This window comes from Bufo bufo, chromosome 3 (assembly GCF_905171765.1).
Source record: "Bufo bufo chromosome 3, aBufBuf1.1, whole genome shotgun sequence".
Lineage (NCBI taxonomy): Eukaryota > Metazoa > Chordata > Amphibia > Anura > Bufonidae > Bufo > Bufo bufo.
Window position 1 is genome coordinate 109,007,412 of NC_053391.1, and position 5,478 is coordinate 109,012,889.

The window sequence follows — 5,478 nt, forward strand, 5'->3', positions numbered from 1 at the left end:
CTCTGTCTATAAAAACTAGTGAAAGGGAAAAGTTGAGCAGCTGTTCATCTCAACCAGTGACATTTCATCGGTTATTTTTCAGAGGCCCCTAGAAAATCAAAGCAGAAACCAGATTGGTTGCTATGGGCAACTGCTCCCCCTTCTCTTTGTATCACTTTTGATAAATCTTCCCTACAATTCCTAAGCCTAAATAAGCTTCTTAGTTATAAGGATTGCATATCTTTATTGCCTTTACTATATATATATTATATAGAAAACAAAAAAGAGACCATAGGTGTCCAATTGGTAAATGGAAAACAGTGTCCACCCAATACAGCCACAAGTGACACCTGTAGTTATAACTCGGTACCAGCTCCCGAGTGAAACAAGCGAAAAAAACAAGAGAACGGAGCTCATAGTACCAATGATAAAAATATATTTTTATTGTAACATGATTAAAAGGTATATATATATATATATATATATATATAGCAATCAGTAATATGCCATTAAAAAGTGAAAAGAAGCAGAAAAAGAGAGCCACCCTGGGATAGCACACGTATCAAATATAAAAAAATATAAAAAATAGTGATCAATGGGATAGAGTATATGCGGTACAATGACCAACCAATGACCAAAAAATGCGACCTGAATATTTGGTGAGTCAGCAGTCAAAAGTAAACCTACACAGGCAAAAAAGGAGACTACAGCAGGATTTGCATTGCAAGTGCAGCATGAATGACATGAGAAGCAACCCGCAGTAGAAACTAGGTATGAAGTGTCCAGAGTCAAATGCCGTGTAGGTAAAAAAGAGACAGAGACTCACCGAAAGAGACCGTGTGCTATAGCACCCAGGATGACGCTACCCCAACGCGCGTTTCGGCGTGCCTTTGTCCGGGGGTCATATATATATTATATATATTAGTATTCAATACTTTATAAATGCTTATGCTTTTCCTGCATTTTCTAACATAAGAAACATTGTGCAAAATTACAAATAATTTCCAAATTAAAATATAAAATTTGAACAATCTTTCTACGTGTATCTTCTTTATGCAAATCGTGGAATATAATTTATGTAGTGCAATATAATAATAAATGTATGCATGCTGTGTATATATATATATATATATATATATATATATATACATACACACACATATACACACACACACCAGTTTTTTTTTTTTGCTTTATAAGGCTCCATTCACACGTCCGCAACATGTTTTGCGGATCCACGAAGCTGCGGATCCACGAAACATGGACAGCGGCAATGTGCGTTCCGCATTTTGCGGACCGCACATTGATGGCACTATAGAATATGCCTATTCTTGTCCGCAATTTCGGACAAGAATAGGACATGTTCTATTTTTTTCGGGAACGGAATTGCGGACCGGAAAGTGCAGGTCCGCAATTCCGTGTCCGGGCAGCACATCGTGCTGCCCCATAGGAATGAATGGGTCCGCACTTCCGTTACGCAAAATGCGGAACAAAATTGCGGACGTGTGAATGGACCCTAAAATTCACCTGATGATAAGACGCACCTAGGTTTTAGAGGAGGAAAATAAGAAAAAAACTATTTTAAGCCAAAAGGAGTGCTAAAAAGTTTAATAAAATAACAGAATAATATTTTACACTGTTATGAGGGGTCTGTTGCTTACACACTGATATTGTACATCTGCTACTGACACACTTACGGAGGGAATCTGCTAATGACGTACTGTTATGGGGGGAACTGCAGATGACGCACTGTTATGTGGTGGGGGGGATGACTGCAGATGACTGTTATCTTATGTGACTATACCTCCCCTCATCCTTAAGAATGCATCCTGGCCCTGCATATTATTCTGTACCCATGTACTATGCCAGGATTAGCTGAGCGGAGCTGTTTCTGCCTGCTGCGCTAAGCTAAGAGAACTTCAGGTCAGCTCTTAGTTTAGTGGAGCAGGCAGAAGCAGGAGCTCGCTCTGCTCAGCTAATCCTGGCATAGTACATAAGTACAGGGTTTTTCTGTTTGTTTATTTGAGGGATGTATATACTTTCCTCTTGTGAGCCTAATTGAATATACCTTACCAGTATAGTGACTGTGAATCGGCCTTTTAAATATCCCTATCGCGCTACCAGCTAAATTTGTCTGTCAAGTAGCGCAATATAGTGTAATACTGTTTATTTGTGGAGCATGTTTTGGCCTATTCATTCCTCCCTACTCCCGCCCAGTTCCGCCCACCCATGACATCACCATGTGGGGCGTGTCTGTGCCGCTTGTGTGCGCCGTCTCCTTTTCTTACTGGAGGGCATGTGCGAGCGGTGCATTCGAGGGACCAGTTTCTCTCAGGTGATTACTCATGTGATCGCTCACAGTTAGTTAGTCCTCGCGGTTTTAAAACCAGCCAGCACGGACACCCACACTGTCACTGCCGCACACAGGACGCGATGTAAGCCTGAGCCGTGGACATCAGCGCATTGAGAGCTAAGTATTGATTATTGCAGCGATTGATCACCACTGACCTCTTAATTGTTGATTTATTAGCCCAGTGTGTACTAGGGCTACTGAGTATTTGGTTACTATTGGTTAGTCCCCTGATGATTTGGCCGTTGGCCATTGAAACGTGTCGGGACGTGCTGTGGAATTGGTATGAGTCTACCCCTGATCTGTGGTCTCCCAAACAAAGCTGGGCAGTCATCGCGGCTATACAGGGACGACTAGGGACACCTAGAGAGAGGTGGGGTGTGGAGTAAGTTACAGGGATATATAGGGGAAGAGACCCAGTACTTATGTCCCTCTAACCTTTTCTTCCAAATATCCTACTATAGTATACTCTCCTCTCAGGATACCTGGATACTCTTTTGTACCTTTTATCCTTTTCTGTGTATGCGTGACTACTTTATGCATGCATGTTTTTAGTAATTGAGATATATCTAATGGGCCTATCTTAGCGTGGATATTTATTAAAAGTTAACTTTTAATAAGGTCACCCACCAACTGTTAATTAGTAAATTGATTCCTTTGGGTACCCATTACAGATTTAGTGATTGACCATTAATTATCTGGGTTGTGTGAGCAATATACCCATGTGCTATGCCAAGAGTTAGTAATTCCCTGGGGAGCACGGGCAGGAGCAGCAATGTGCACTCCTGCCCATACTCACAGCGCTGCTGCGGTACCATTGAAAAAATGAACTCCATACTTCATACACCGCTGAGCTGTCAGCGGTGTACAGAGAACTGAGTTTTAAGCGCACAAGGAATGTACAGTACAGACCAAAAGTTTGGACACACCTTCTCATTCAAAGAGTTTTCTTTATTTTCATGACTATGAAGGCATCAAAACTATGAATTAACACATGTGGAATTATATACATAACAAACAAGTGTGAAACAACTGAAAATATGTCATATTCTAGGTTCTTCAAAGTAGCCACCTTTTGCTTTGATTACTGCTTTGCACACTCTTGGCATTCTCTTGATGAGCTTCAAGAGGTAGTCCCCTGAAATGGTCTTCCAACAGTCTTGAAGGAGTTCCCAGAGATGCTTAGCACTTGTTGGCCCTTTTGCCTTCACTCTGCGGTCCAGCTCACCCCAAACCATCTCGATTGGGTTCAGATCCGGTGACTGTGGAGGCCAGGTCATCTGGCGCAGCACCCCATCACTCTCCTTCATGGTCAAATAGCCCTTACTTTCAAAGTTTTCCCAATTTTTCGGCTGACTGGCTGACCTTCATTTCTTAAAGTAATGGCCACTCGTTTTTTTTTACTTAGCTGCTTTTTTCTTGCCATAATACCAATTCTAACAGTCTATTCAGTAGGACTATCAGCTGTGTATCCACCTGACTTCTCCTCAACGCAACTGATGGTCCCAACCCCATTTATAAGGCAAGAAATCCCACTTATTAAACCTGACAGGGCACACCTGTGAAGTGAAAACCATTTCAGGGGACTACCTCTTGAAGCTCATCAAGAGAATGCCAAGAGTGTGCAAAGCAGTAATCAAAGCAAAAAGTGGCTACTTTGAAGAACCTAGAATATGACATATTTTCAGTTGTTTCACACTCGTTTGTTATGTATATAATTCCAAATGTGTTAATTCATAGTTTTGATGCCTTCAGTGTGAATCTACAATTTTCATAGTCATGAAAATAAAGAAAACTCTTTGAATGAGAAGGTGTGTCCAAACTTTTGGTCTGTACTGTAGATAGGAAAAGGTGTAGTAAAAATATAAAATTGATTAATAAAGTATATTAGAGATAGTTTAATTAGGGCATTAAGAAAACATATTAAAAGTTTATGTAAAGGTTTAGTTAATTTTTAAGAATACATCAATGTACTGCAGTGCATGGGTGTAGGGCTGAAACGATTCATCGATGTAATCGATGTTATCGAGGCAAAAAAATCTTCGAAGCAATTTCCCTGCATCGAGGATTCATTTAAATCACATGACCACAGAGCGTGAGTGAAGTAAAGCCTCTCACTCATCGCTCAATGGCCTCCTAACTCGGCACCGCGCTGCACTGGCCAGGGCCTTGCGTGCACACATAGTCAGCGCGCTGGTTGATGCTGTGTGTGACATTAGATCCCTCCCAGTGCATGTGCATGCTGGGAAAAAGACACGGTCTGTCTCCTGCCGACTGCATGTCAGCGCACTGCCAGGAAAGGTAAGTATAGAGTTAGCGGGGGAAGGAAGGGTTTGAAAGGGGGCACCTGTGATTTGAAGGGGCTGATGGCGCTGGGGGACATGGATGGCAATGGCATGGAGGGGCTGATGGTGCTGGGGGAGTGGGGGATGGGACATGGATGGCATAGAAGGGCTGATGTCGCTGGGTGGGGGACATGGCATGGAGGGGCTGATCTGATAACACTAGGGGAGTGGGGGACATGGTGGTTGGCATGGAGGAACTGGGGGAGGGGGACATGGCAACGGATGGCATGGAGGCACTGGGGGAGGGGGACATGGCAATAGATGGCATGAAGGCACTGGGGGAGGGGGACACAATGGATGGCATGGAGGGGCAGATGGCACTGGGGGAGTGGGGGACATGGCATGGAGGGGCTGATCTGATGGCACTAAGGGAGTGGGAGACATGGCAATTTGGCTGGCAATAGATGGCATGGCAGAAGAACAGCCTGCTGGAGTATACCGTATTGGGTATAGCCGGATACAACCAGCTATATGCTCTCATTGACTATAATGTGTCGAAGGCCATCTGGCCATGTTCCAGCATACATGCTGGGTATCGTCCAAAGTGGTTTTTCTTCTTGTCCGGCCAAAACCCAGCTTGAATGCTGTAACAAGGCTGGACCCCATTACATTCAATCGCTGCATCAGCCGGCAGTATCCAGCTATACCCGATATGGTACATTCTGGCTGGCTGTTCTTCTGACAGAATGTATATTGCAGCTTTGAAAGAAGCCTTGTGTGTGCAATTATGTGCTATACCACTGTAAGAAATAAAAATATTGTTTTTATAAAGAAATACGTTATTTTAAGAAGGTTTTTCTTATT